Source organism: Cervus canadensis, chromosome 27 (genome assembly GCF_019320065.1).
Source record: "Cervus canadensis isolate Bull #8, Minnesota chromosome 27, ASM1932006v1, whole genome shotgun sequence".
In the NCBI taxonomy this organism is placed as follows: Eukaryota; Metazoa; Chordata; class Mammalia; order Artiodactyla; family Cervidae; genus Cervus; species Cervus canadensis.
Window position 1 is genome coordinate 42,779,159 of NC_057412.1, and position 15,426 is coordinate 42,794,584.

Consider the following 15,426-nt stretch of genomic DNA (forward strand, 5'->3'; position numbering starts at 1 on the left):
GTTGCTTCCATGTCCTGGCTATTATAAACAGTGCTGCGATGAACATTGGGGTGCACGTGTCTCTTTCAGATCTGGTTTCCTCAGTGTGTATGCCCAGAAGTGGGGATTGCTGGGTCATATGGCAGGTTCTATTTCCAGTTTTTTAAGGAATCTCCACACTGTTTTCCATAGTGGCTGTACTAGTTTGCATTCCCACCAACAGTGTAAGAGGGTTCCCTTTTCTCCAAACCCTCTCCAGCATTTATTGCTTGTAGACTTTTGGATAGCAGCCATCCTGACTGGTGTGTAATGGTTGTGTTTTGTCTCTTTAAAGATTACCAATTTTATTGCTACTTATGGAACAAGAAGTTAAGGTGGTTAATGAGTGCCAAATTCATCCCTGCTAATGGAACAAAGGACTTGTTATTTCCTTTTCAGGAATTGAAGGTGGTTAATAATTACATTGCCTATCTTCATACAGAATAATTAGAACTTGCTATAGAAGCTGCCACATAAACTATTTAATTGCTTGCACAGAATTTTAAAAATAATTATGTTTGTTAACATAAGAAAGGCATAATATTTTCAAGTTTAATACTTATTAATTAGCTGTGTTTAAATAGAAACTTGCATAGGTCTAAGCCATGAATACAAGGCTCCCTTCTTTTTAAATTTTTATTCATACTATTTTTATGAACAAGATACGGCAATGAGATGAGGGGATGCATTAAATAAGATAAAGCCAAGTTTTATGACTTGGTTGGGGGAAGGAAAACACTAGAGCTTTCAAAATAAGACTTACAATGAATGCTTATGGAATTAGATTCAGGAGAGGCTGTTAAGTAACTGGATGCCTTTAACTCACCAAAGGGAAATAGTTTTATCTATCATGGTGAAAAACTAGCAGATCAAATGTATGTTCAAATCATTTGTCACTCATGAATTTAATCGGAAAATTAGTGTGTATTAAGACTTCTGGCATCTAATTTATGTCTTAGTTTGGTGGGTATGCAAGGAATTGGAGACTCTGGTATATAGAAAACAAGTATGGTTTCTGTTGAGGTTTGGGTTATACAAGATGTATAGCTGATGTCCTTGCCCTGTAAGCCATTTTTATCTCTTCCTATTTTTTCCTGCATTATTGAGCATGAGAACAAAAGCATCTGTCTGAAAAATATACATTTCAGAAAAGTCTATGTGAGGCAAGTTCATCCAAGCATAGTGTGTTATTTGCTCCCAAGACATTTTTTTCCACTTTGTTTTGATTATCTCTCCTAGCTTGCTGTCAGCTTCAGTGCTAGATTTTTGGTTGCCTTGTGCAAACCTTTGTGTGTGGGCCTGCTTGTGTGTATTAGATGTGGTGGCATGCCAAGGTAAAGAGAAGAATGACTACAGGATGATAAAATATTTTTTACTGAGGAGGTTCATCACACCAAACCCTAGGTTTGTTCCACAGTAGCCAGCACCCTCTCCAATAGAGTCATGTCTAATTGAAGCCAGAAAATTTTCTTCCTGAGAATGCTCTGTCTCCTATTCACATGGCCCTAGACCCTCCCACCATCCATCACAGTCATTAGTGCTTGGATCCCATCAGTCCTTATGGTAAGAAACTGCATACATAGTGTGAATCAGAAATAGGTAGATTCTTCATTTCCAGCCTTTCTCCATTGTTAGAATTTTGCGTCTGGAGCTGCCTATGATAAATCTCAGAGGTTTACCAAGAGCTGGGCAAGTACTTTGAGCACTACTATTCTTTAGGGGCATTGGAACTTTGATTTTTTAAAAAATTTTGTACTGTTTCTGTAAATGACTACTGGATGGACTTCCACCTTTATCAGGAGTTGGCAGAAATAAATGAATCATTCATTAATTGGTTCAATGAGCCATTGACTCTGACTCTCAAATGACTATACCGTGACTTTTGTCAGAAAGAAAGGGGTGGACACCAGGATTAGGCCAATAATTTAAACTTAAAAGAATAATGCCAAATGCCATGGCCAAGATGAGAGGGGACCTGAAATAGAGAAAAATCCTACAAGGGTTTAAACCACACACATTAGGCCTGGATCATATTACTAGAGCTCTTCAGAAAGAGGCCTCTGCTGTCTTTGAACTTCTTTACTATGAATCTGTTATGGGATGATACTGTTGGTAAAACATAATGGCCCACTTTTCTTCCTTTGTTTCCCTTCTTTTCTGCCTTCCAGAAATAACACCACGGCTGCTCTCCTCTGATCGTGTTCCTGCTGTTTAAAGGGGAGTTACCTCCAAGATGCTGCCCTTCTTGGGCTCTCCATACAACACAAGGTCAGGCAATGCTTTCCTCAGGAGGGCTTTGATTGCACTTCCCCAGTTTAACAACCTCTCTCTCCCTGAAGTGTACATTACATACAATTGTGCAGTAGCACTTTTGAGCTTCTTCCTATGTGCCTGGCCCGAGGCCATGACATGAGGAAATATTAGTGAAGAAGATACAGGGACTATTCACCCCCATTCTAACCACTTAAAAATAGCTGGCACGCTGTAAAATCAGCCTGTTCTAGGCATTCACAGAGGACCTTTCTTTCCTTCATTCTATCTTTACCCTCCTGCAAACTCTTACCGGGCTTCCCAGGTAGCACTAGGGGTAAAGAACCTGCTTGCTGATGCAGGAGACATAAGAGACACGGGTTCAGTCCCTGGGTTAGGAAGATCCCCTGCAGGAGGGCATGACAACCCACTCCAGTTTTACTGCCTGGAGAATCCCATAGACAGAGGAGCCTGGTGGGCTACAGTCCATAGGGTCTCAAAGAGTCTGACATGGCTTAGCATTTTCTGAAGCGACTTAGGATGCACATGCAAACTCTAATCTCCCTGGCTTATTAAAGCCATGTTCTTTCCCCAGCTTTCAATATCCATGGCTGGCACTCCAACTTTGTTTGCTAAAATATCCTTTTATCAAACGTCCTCTTTTGCTTTATCAATCTTTCACTGCAAAATCCCTTGATTGTGGCTTTACTGGTAATACCTAGTGAGAGTAGTCTTCCCTGCAGAAGTGAGAAAATGATGAGTGAGTATTTATAGCTCAGAAGAAAGAAAAAGGAATAACATTCACAATTATTATGTGTTAAATGCTATGAGAAGTACCTAACATATTATTTCATTTAATTTAGTAGCGAAATATATAAAATATACTATGCCAAGTGAAGGAAGTGTAAATTAAAGAAGGGGTAACATAACTGAGAGAGTTAGTTACTCTACCTGAGTACTGAGGGCATGGTTAGATGCTTTTTGTTTGTGAGGTAAGTGTTGACTTGTGACAAAAAAAGATGATGCTGGTCAGCAATTGAGTAGCCATAACATGTCAGCTTGTCTTCTGCCTTCTCCTCTTGCTGTTCTCCAGTTCATTCTACACTTGGCAACCAGAGAGAATGAAATCTCAGCCATTTCTCATCACACTGAAATGCTCAAACTCTTTCAGTGGTGAACAGGGATGTAGATCTGATCTACCCTTCCAAATTCAGCTCTGGCGGTCATCACTCTTTCACGCCTTTCACCCCAACCACTCTGGCCTTCTGAGTTCTCAAAAATACCAGATACATTCCTCTGGGAGACTCTTTTAATTCATCTGTCCAGCATGTACTTTCCACCCTCTCTTAAAGAATGGGTGCACTCTTGGGCTACAGCTTGTGCATCATGATGGTTCTCAGATCGGATACATTTCAAACAAGCTTGTTCATCACCTACAAGAAATTCTTATTGGACAACCTGGCCTCATAAGCAGTTTCATTTCATATAGCCTTATTTGTTACATTGACACGTGTTTGCCTCAGAAACTTTAGCCAGTGAAAATGCTGCATTGACTTAGGGCTTGGGTTTGTTACGGTTGTGGATATCAGTTTTGCTTTTTAGATTATCTTTGAATATTTATACCTGAAAGTCCTTGTTCACATCACCAGTGTTGTGCATGTAACTGGCTATGGACTTTGAAGTTCTGATCTCTGGCTACTGTCACTGTATTTTCTGAAATTATCAGCTGTTATCAAATAAGGAAACAGTTAATCACATTTACTGTAACTGAAATTAATAGCAGGCTACCAACGGTCAGCTTTTCCGAGCTAACTTGGATTTTAGGTTTCATTTTACTCTTGGGAAACTCTGAAGCTCTCCAGGAGGACTTGATTCAGTTGTGCTTCTTTCTCATATGTTGTGTACTTTTTCTCTACCAAGTTTGCTTAAAAATCCCAGTGGATGTTACTCAATAAATGTACTTCTTTGTATGGAGGTTGGAGAGTAATGGGATAATTAACAAAGCAGGTGATTTTAGCAGAGTGGGCAACTGTCAGTGAGACAAATTTGATGGATAAAGTGAGGAGTTATTTGGTGACTCCTGTGGGCTTGGATTTTTCAGGGCTGTTCTCTGGGACTCAGTGATGGTGAGACGTGAGGCTGACCTAGGTGATCAAACAGAAACAGAAAATCATGCAGGTTAGTTGGGGGATGTAGAAATGCATCAGAGTCAAAGCATAGAATCCATCAGTTCAGTTCAGTTTAGTATCTCAGTTGTGTTCGACTCTTTGTGACCCAGTGGACTGCATCACGCCAGGCCTCCTTGTCCATCACCAACTCCTGGAGTCTACCCAAACTCATGTCCATTGAGTCAGTGATGCCATCCAACCATCTGTCCTCTGTTGTCCCTTTCTCCTCCTGCCCTCAATCTTTCCCAGCATCAGGGTCTTTTCAAATGAGTCAGCTCTTTGCATCAGGTGGCCAAAGTATTGGAATTTCAGCTTCAGCATCAGTCCTAACAGTGAACACCCAGGACTGATCTCCTTTAAGATGTACTGGTTGGATCTCCTTGCAGTCCAGGGGACTCTGAAGAGTCTTCTCCAACACCACAGTTCAAAAGCATCGATTCTTCTGCACTCAGCTTTCTTTATAGTCCAACTCTCACATCCATACATGACCACTGGAGAAACCATAGCCTTGACTAGATGGACCTTTTTTGGCAAAGTTATGTCTCTGTTTTATAATATGCTATCTAGGTTGGTCATAAATTTTCTTCCAAGGAGTAAGCGTCTTTTAATTTCATGGCTCCAGTCACCATCTGCAGTGATTTTGGAGTCCCCCAAAATAAAGTCTGTTACTGTTTCCACTGTTTCCCCATCTATTTGCCATGAAGTGATGGGACCAGATGCCATGATCTTTGTTTTCTGAATGTTGAGCTTTAAGCCAACTTTTTCACTCTCCTCTTTCACTTGCATCAAGAGGCTTTTTAGTTCTTCTTCACTTTATGCCATAAGGGTGGTGTCATCTGCATATCTGAGGTTATTGATATTTCTTCCAGCAATTTTGATTCCAGCTTGTGCTTCCTCCAGCCCAGCATTTCTCATGATGTACTCTGCATATAAGTTAAATAAGCAGGGTGACAATATCCAGCCTTGACGTACTCCTTTTCTCATTTGGAACCAGTCTGTTGTTCCATGTCCAGTTCTAACTGTTGCTTCCTGACCTGCATACAGATTTCTCAGGAGGTAAGTCAGGTGGTCTGGTTTTCCCATCTCTTTCAGAATTTTCCAGTTTGTTGTGGTCCACACAGTCAAAGGTTTTGGCATAGTCAATAAAGCAGAAATAGATATTTTTCTGGAATTCTCTGGCTTTTTTGATGATCCAAAGAATTCTGGCAATTTGATCTCTGGTTCCTCTGCCTTTTCTAAATCCAGCTTGAACATCTGGAAGTTCACGTATTGCTGAAGCCTGGCTTGGAGAATTTTGAGCATGACTTTGCTGGGGTGTGAGATGAGTGCAGTTGTGCAGTAGTTTTTGGATTCTTTGGCGTTGCCTTTCTTTGGGACTGGAATGAAAACTGACCTTTTCCAGTCCTGTGGCCACTGCTGAGTTTTCCAAATTTGCTGGCATATTGAGTGCACACTTTCACAGCATCATTTTTCAGGATTTGAAATAGTTCAACTGGAATTCCATCACCTCCAGTAGCTTTGTTCATAGTGATGCTTCCTAAGGCCCACTTGACTTACCATTCCAGGAGGTCTGGCTCTAGGTAAGTGATCATACCATCATGATTATCTGGATCATGAATATCTTTTTTGTACAGTTCTTCTGTGTATTCTTGCCACCTCTTCTTAATATCTTTTGCTTCTGTTAGGTCCATACCATTTCTGTCCTTTATTGAGCCCATCTTTGCATGAAATTTTCCCTTGATATCTCTAATTTTCTTGAAGAGATCTCTAGTCTTTCCCATTCTGTTGTTTTTCTCTGTTTCTTTGCACTGATCCCTGAGGAAGGCTTTCTTATCTCTCCTTGCTATTCTTTGGAACTCAGCATTCAGATGGGAATATCTTTCCTTTTCTCCTTTGCTTTTCACTTCTCTTCTTTTCACAGCTATTTGTAAGGCCTCCTCAGACAGCCATTTTGCTTTTTTGCATATCTTTTTCTTGAAGATGGTTTTGATCCCTGTCTCCTCTACAATGTCACGATCCTCTGTCCATAGTTTATCAGGCACTCCGTTTATCAGATCTAGTCTCTTAAATCTATTTCTCACTTCCACTATATAATCATAAGGGATTTCACTTAGGTCATACCTGAATGGTCTAGTGGTTTTCCCTTCTTTCTTTAATTTAAGTCTGAATTTGGCAATAAGAAGTTCATGATCTGAGCCACAGTCAGCTCCCTGTCTTGTTTCTGCTGACTGTATAGAGCATCTCCATCTTTGACTGCAAAGAGTATAATCAATCTGATTTCGGTGTCAATCATCTGGTGATGTCCATGTGTAGAGTCTTCTCTGTGTTGTTCGAAGAGAGTGTTTGCAGTGACCAGTGTGTTCTTTTGTTGGAACCCTATTAGCCTTTGCCCTGCTTCATTCTGTACTCCAAGGTCAAACTTGCCTATTCCTCCGGGTATATCTTGACTTCCTACTTTTTCATTCTAGTCCCCTATCCTGAAAAAGACATCTTTTTTGGGTGTTAGTTCTAAAAAGTCTTGCAGGTCTTCATAGAATCATTCAACATCAGCTATTCAGCGTTACTGGTGGGGCATAGAATCCATAGACCTTTAGTATAAGCTCTCACCCTCTGTTCCTCTCCTTTGTCCTAACAAGATATTAAAAGCAACCATAAACCCATCAAAGGAAGAAGATGTTTTTTAAGAAAACAGGGCTTTGCTTGTTTGTGGAGGTAGGGGGAGTGAGTTAACTTGGGGGTGGAGCAAGAGGAGAGTGGTATTCTTTTGTAAGGCATTATAAAATATGACACCTCTTACTAAAATAGTGTGCAGTGATATCTTCTAATAAGATCAGAAAAAGTCTTTTCTTCTAATCAGGGAAGAAATATTTGAGCCCATTTTGCAGCATTTAAAAAAAATTACATTGTGTTTAAAGGAAATACTGAGAGAAACAGTCTTCACTGGGTAATTCTTGATAAGGAAGTTGGACTAATGGGAAATGCAAATGCTGTGACATGCATGTGTGCTAAGTCACTTCAGTCATATCCAACTCTTTGCGACTCTGCAGACTGTAGCCTGCCAGGTTCCTCTGTCTATGGGACTCTCTAGGCAAGTATACTGGAGTGGGTTGCCAATTCCTTCTCCTGGGGATCTTCCCAACCCAGGGATCGAACCTGAATCTCAGGTCTACTGCACTGGCCAGGGGTGTTCTTTACCACTAGCGCCACCTGGGAAGCCCCGTAAAGACTGTGACATAGATTATGAAATAGACTGGGAAGTGCATTGAAGGAGCAGAGAAAAACCACTCTCACATAGATCAAAAATGAGCCTAAGTAGAAAGGAAATTGCCAAAAACACTGTCTGGTAAGACTATATCTGAGGAAAATAAAGTCATCATGACTTGAATTCATGTCTCATAATACTCAGCTCTGCCTCCATATATTTTATTTGCCGAGAAATGTCTTCCACATTGATGCAAATGGTAGTAGAGTCAGCTTGCACTAATGTATACTCTTTCAATGAGACACCTCAGTGCTGACTCACCGCACATCTTGAAAGCACACAAATAGAGTATGCCATGGGAGGGAAGGATTGTATTTTGAATGCATGATAAGTAATGGTAGACCATTTAAGTACTGCATTTGCCAGAAATCAACAATCTGGATTTTCTGTTTCCACCTGATTTATGAATGGCAAATCAAGATAAGAAAGGAAATAGCTGAGAAAGGAATTCATATGAATACTAATAAATACAAATCACATGGGACCTTTGTTCTCTGGTCAACTGTCACAATAAAATGGACTATCGTATCATCTCAAGTAAAATGTCATTGATTACTACCCTTTGTGATAATAAAAATATCAGGGAAATGGAACATGTATTCTTGGAATGAAACCAGCCTCCTGAATCAGACTTTTCATGGGAAATGTCTAGTGTATATTCTTCATAGGAGTCACTATACCAACTATATGAGGGATGAACATGCAGCTTGATGATCACTGAACATGGGTGACTTATGTGGTTATAACTCAGAGTAGCAGGGGCAGTTCAGCTGGTACTTATCAGAAAACATCCATTTTCAAAAACTGAATTTGGGTTTTCTTTGGACCATTTGCTGCCTGAATTGGTTTCTATTACATGCTTTACTCTTCTCTGGAAGACACATGCACTTTGTATATAGTTTTCCAAATAATTTTAATCATTAAAAGAAATATGTCAGAGAGCTTTATACAAGTGTTACATCTAATGCCCCTTTATCTGATTTCAACTGCTTTTTCTCTTTTATGTCGCTTTTTTTTTAGTACAGCCCCAGCTTTGTGTTATGAAATCATGGCTCCCATAAAATATGTTTATGAAAGAATCTTAGAAATTATCAAGTCTAATAGTTCTTAAATTTAGCTTGCTAAAAATCACATATGTCAAATCAACTGAATCATACTCTGGGGATGGACCAAAGCCAGATAATTTAAACCATTTCTCAAGGTGATTTTGATACAAGCAGTGAAAATCATTGACTATTCTCCAGAGAGATATTTCTGTTCTATAGGAATTCAACAACCTAGCCAAGGTCACAAAGTTGGTTTGGACAAGTAAGAACTAAAATTCAAAACTGTGGACATCCAGGTCAGTGAGTATTCCTTCTGAAGCATCAGCAAGTTAGAAAAGTTAAAATATAAACTTTTCCTCACTATGAATGTGCTAGATGCCACTGACTTTTACACTTCAAAGTGATAGTTTTATGTTAAGTGAATTATACCTAATAAAAATAATATTAAAAGTACTAATTTTATTTAATCTGTATATAGGCAAGTTAATTCATTTTCTAAATATCACCTAGAAAGGGAACACATATTATGTCTGGCCAGTACATTGAGATGGATCATTTAAGCTATTCAGTAAGCTTTCTTGTCTGTAAGATGGGAGAATGAAAGTGAAAATGTCTTTGTTGTCGAATTAATGTAAAGCTTTGAAAGAGGATACATGTAGTGTGCCTGGTATATAGTAGATGTAGATGTAATTATTCCCCTAGAAAGATTTGTAATGACAAAACAGTATTTTTGTTTTTCTAAATCTGTAGGAATCATATCTCCTGCACGGGGCTAGATAATTTCATTGGAATAAGGAGTTTTGATTATCAAAACTGTTAGTTTTGCTTGAGGATGTTAGGTATTTTCTTTTGTCTCCTCATCTTGCCTACCACATAGTAGGTGATTAATAATTTATTTACTGACTCACTGATTGATAGATACCTATAGAGATTAGCACAACCTTTTATTGGTGGGAAAAAATTTCCTTGAAACCTCCATCTGAGGCAGAACTCAGTGAATTCCATTTACTCCATATGTGAATGTTCTGTTTTCCTGAATCTGATTAGGTTACAAGTTGTAAAGGCAGGGCTCGTTTTGGGGGTAATTACAGCATTAAATGCACCCAGAAGGCTATTACACACTGGCCATATCCAATGCATATAATAAATAATTAATTGGACAAATAAATAAATAAAAAATACAGCTCATAAAAGCTCTTCATTAACTTGCCCAGTACTAGTCTGGCTCTTGCAATTAATTTTAAACTCTCTTGTTTCTCCTTTATTAAGTAAGCTGGAATGAAATAGAAATGATATAATTGTTTTTGCTTTCTCATTTGGAGAAATACTCATGCAGGCTCAGAGTTCTCAAAGCACACAGAAAATGAAGCTAGACGATCCCTGTGTGATACACAAACAGCCTTCTTATTCCAGTGAAATTGTCTATCCCCATGAAGGAGATATGATTCCTACAGATTTAGAAAAACAAAAATACTGTTTTGTCATTACAAATCATTCTAGGGGAATAATTAGAATTCACCCCTCTTTTACAACCACTGTTTTGTGAAGCTTCTTTGACATTAAGCCTATTTCCTAACTTTTAGTGGGGAAAAATGCACATGGGTACACGTCCATGTCCTGATGGTGACTTGTATCCTCCATGCCCAGATTCCTGGTGTGACAGTCAGAGGACACAATACCAAGACCCAGAAATGAAGTTTGCCAGTATGGCTTCCATGGAAATGACTGAGTGAATGCATCTGTCTCTTTTGTGAAGCTCAGCTGATGTAGTATTTCAAAAAATGGACATGATGTGGTCTTGTTTTGCAGGATTTTGTAGGTCTTAAGGCAGTATGGTCCAACATCACTGCAGATGGTGACTGCAGCCATGAAATTAAAAGACGCTTGCTCCTTGGAAGAAAAGTTATGACCAACCTAGACAACATATTAAAAAGCAGAGACATCACTTTGTCAACAAAGGTCCATCTAGTCAAGGCTACAGTTTTTCCAGTGGTCATGTATGGATGTGAGAGTTGGGCTCTAAAGAAAGCTGAGCACCGAAGAATTGATGGTGCTTTTGAACTGTGGTGTTGGAGAAGACTCTTGAGAATCCCTTGGACTGCAAGGAGATCCAACCAGTCCATCCTAAAGGAAATCAGCCCTGAATATTCATTGGAAGGACTGATGTTGAAGCTGAAGCTCCAGTACTTCGGCCACCTGATGCGAAGAGCTGACTGAACTGAACTGAAGGCAGTGTGGCAGTGGAACTGAGCAGCGTTTGAGAAAGAGTACTATTCTCACCCTGTTCAGTTCAGTTCAGTCACTCAGTCATGTATGACTCTTTGCAACCCTATGAACCGCAGCATGCCAGACTTCCCAGTCCATCAACAACCCCTGGAGTTTACTCAAACTCATGTCCATTGAGTCGGTGATGCCATCCAACTATCTCATCTTCTGTCGTCCCCTTCTTCTCCACCTTCAATCTTTCCCACCATCAGGGTCTTTCCAAATGAGTCAGCTCTTTGCATCATTAATTTCATGGCTGAAGTCACCATCTGCAGTGATTTTGGAGACCAAAAAAATAAAGTCTGCCACTGTTTCCACTGTTTCTCCATTTGCCATGAAGTGATGGGACTGGATGCCATGATCTTTGTTTTCTGAATGTTGAGCTTTAAGCCAACATTTTCACTCTCCTCTTTCACTTTCATCAAGAGGCTCTTTAGTTCTTCTTCACTTTCTGCCGTAAGGGTGGTGTCATCTGCAATCTGAGGCACTCTTCTCACTACTGGTTTTATAAACTCTCCCACAGGAAGATGTGGGTACTCAGGCAGAGGACACAGTCTATTCCAATGACTTGTTGGATAGATCGCTGATTTTTTGTGCAGAAATACCTCTTTCAAGCTCATTGTTTCAGGTTCTAAGAGCTTCAAATGCAATTCAATTATTATTTTTCAAATTCAAAAATCAGTAGATGAATAATGTCTCACATAATTAATTTGAAGGGATCTTAACTTGATTAAAATGAATCACCCAGGCTTATTTAATGGCCTTGCATGTAATTTCACTTTGAATTGGCAGTGTTGCACAGTGCAAAGAGAATTGGACTAAAGTGAGGATGGCTGATCAAGGCTGGAATCTTCCCCAATAAGCTGTGTGTGATATTTAACTCTTTGTGTCTGCTAGACAGGGTGCCAGATATTTGGTCAAACATTATTCTGAGTGGTCTGTGAGGGTGTTTCTGGAAAAGATTCTGAGCAAAGCAGATTGTCCTCCCTATTTTGGGTGGACTCCTTCCACTCACTTGAAGGCCTGAATAGAACAAAAAGCTGGCCACACTTCAAATGGAGAGAAATTCCTCCAGCCTGCCTAGGATCTGGGACATAGTTTCAAACTTGAACAGAAATACTGGCTCTTCCTAGGTCTAGAGCATACCAGTGTTCAGACTAAAAATATACCATTGGCTCTCCTAGGTCTCAAGCTTCCTGGCTGCAGATCTTGAGACCTATCACTTTCCATAATCATGTAAACTGAGTTATTATATTAATAATGAATATTCTCTTTTCTGCTGGAGAGGGTGTGGAGAAAAGGGAACCCTCTTACACTGTTTGTGGGAATGCAAACTAGTACAGCCACTATGGAAAACAGTGTGGAGATTTCTTAAAAAACTGGAAATAGAACTGCCATATGACCCAGCAATCCCACTTCTGGGCATACACACTGAGGAAACCAGATCTGAAAGAGACACGTGCACCCCAATGTTCATCGCAGCACTGTTTATAATAGCCAGGACATGGAAGCAACCTAGATGCCCATCAGCAGATGAATGGATAAGGAAGCTGTGGTACATATACACCATGGAATATTACTCAGCCATTAAAAAGAATTCATTTGAATCAGTTCTAATGAGATGGATGAAACTGGAGCCCATTATACAGAGTGAAGTAAGCCAGAAAGATAAAGAACATTACAGCATACTAACACATATATATGGAATTTAGAAAGATGGTAACGATAACCCTATATGCAAAACAGAAAAAGAGACACAGAAGTACAGAACAGACTTTTGAACTCTGTGGGAGAAGGTGAGGGTGGGATGTTTCGAAAGAACAGCATGTATATTATCTATGGTGAAACAGATCACCAGCCCAGGTGGGATGCATGAGACAAGTGCTCCGGCCTGGTGCACTGGGAAGACCCAGAGGAATCGGGTGGAGAGGGAGGTGGGAGGGGGGATCGGGATGGGGAATACGTGTAAATCTATGGCTGATTCTTATCAATGTATGACAAAACCCACTGGAAAAAAAAAAGAATATTCTCCATATAAATATTTATATATTATATTCCCACATATTATATATGTATGTGTATATATATATACACATATTCACACACAGTTGCCCTTGAACAAAAAAGATTCACTTGAGTCCACTTATATGTAATTTTATTTTTCTAGTAAATACATACTGCAGTACTACATGATCTGTGATTGGCTGAATCCACAGATGAGACACAGGGAGGGATGATTGTAAAGTTATACATGGATTTCCAACTTCGTGGAGGGCCATTGCCCCTAACTCCTACATTGCTCAACTCTGTATATATATGTGTATGTGTTTGTATATAATACGTATATATGTGTATATGTATGTGTGTGTGCTTATCCTATCGGTTTTTTCCTCTGGAGAGAACCGTAATAACTATGACCTTGGGAAAATCAACACAGCTTTTCAAACCGTACTTTTCTTTATCTGTGTAGTGAAAGAATTGGACAATATAAGGCCATTGTAGTTCCAAAGTACAATATGGCTCTTAAATTTATATGACAATTCCGGGCTCCCTCGGAAAAGCATTTTTGTCTTGTTACCCCGGGAAGTATATAGAATGTATTTGTTTTCTTTCATCTCTTCATTCGTCGGAGGCCTTTAAAATGTTCCTCTCTCCCGCTTCTTGATGTTCTCTTCTAACCCAGGCTACTATGTGGGCAGAACAACACGGTCAGGTGGGGAACCATAACTGGCTATACTCACCCTCTCCCTAAGCTGATCTTCTAAAGGAGAGGCATTTTCTCTCAGATAGAATGGCTAACAGTATGCTCATTATGTTGAAAAAACAACAAGTTTTACAAAGATCTGGTGCTCAGTGAGGGTACCGCCATGCCAGAGTAGGTGGATTTTCTGGTATTACAACCGTGAATGTGCACATCAGCGCTCCCCGGTGGGGACTGCCCTGGCCAGCCCGACATCGAGTCTCCTCACGGTCGGCAGCGGTGGAGTGCAGTGGAACCGTCAGTCCCTTGATTATCCTCCAAGGTGAGCAAGGTCAGTTTTAAAGAGCTTTGTTGTCAATCAGCCTCATATTTTGCTCCAGGTTCCTGACCTCACAAATCTCAAGGCTGGCATTGCAGTCAATGAATCTTCTGCAGCCTGATTCCTTATAGTGACTTCTCTCTTCTGACAAACCGTGTCTCATCACGGTTCTGCCGGTCCACACAGGTTTTCAGAGAGCAGAACTGCAATTAGTCAGCGCAGCCATAATTCAACTGTAATACAGTATTTGCTTTCACCAAGTGTCCTTTTTCACAGTCCCAAGTTAAGCACCCAATGGAAGGAAAACTGCCCTTGAAAGTTTGGCCTGTCGTATTAAATCACAGAGCTGACTTAAAGCTTCATCAAATGATTGTCATAGAAGAGGGTGAGATTACACAGTCCTTTACTTATTAGCATTTCATTTAAAACATTACCATATCAAATTGACATAATTCTTCTCAGGGTACAAATATTTAAATTTTCACAACTCCCATTATGTTCCTTGCCCCCATTTTATTCTTCATACAGGAAAAAAAATGAACATGAGTCACAGAAATGTCTATTAATCTCACTTAAGGCAAGGAGGAGTCTGAAGAGGAATATTTCCTTCTTAGAACAACAAATGTCCTAAGAAAGAAATATTTCCAAAACGAAACTTCTATATAGGCTCCTATTGTTGCAGGGATGTTTCTAACTAAAATTATATTTGGCATTTAATTTCAAGCAAATGAGCTAAACAGTGATGTCATTTGCAGGTAGATACCTGTTCATGTGTAATGGGTTACTTGAAGACATTCGCTGCTGGGACAGAATCCTTCTGGGGTATGTGCTCTTGATCCTAGTCTACTCCCGATATGTCATTAACATCTCCAGTTTACCAGCAGGAAGATCAACACTCCATGGGGACAATCCTGGGTAAGAAATGAACAACTCTAGTTTACACGTCTGCTTTGAGGACTGTGGACCAGCAGAACATTAAGGAACCTGTCTATATGGTTGGGGCATTGTATGGACCAGCTCAGAAAGACTGACAATTCAAGCTCTCTTAAGTTAGTTAGTGCCCTGAGATTGTACTAGAAGGACAAGAGTGAGTGGTTTGTTCACCCGCTTCTTGATTTGCTTCATGTGGCCATTCTCTCATGGTTGACACCTGCTGAGCAGAAACTAAAAGTTGAAGATTTATGAAGAAAATTCTTTATAACCTGTGAAGCATTTTATGAAATCCTGGGTAGATGAGTCACGTGGCATTCCACATCTAATTTTCCCAAAATGACTGAAATATTCTTTGAAACTCAGTTCTTATGTCAATTACCTATGATGATTTCTTTACCATAGCCTTCTGAACAAAATCCAGAGTGTTAATTGCACCTCAAATCCTTCCTATTCAAGCTGCAGAC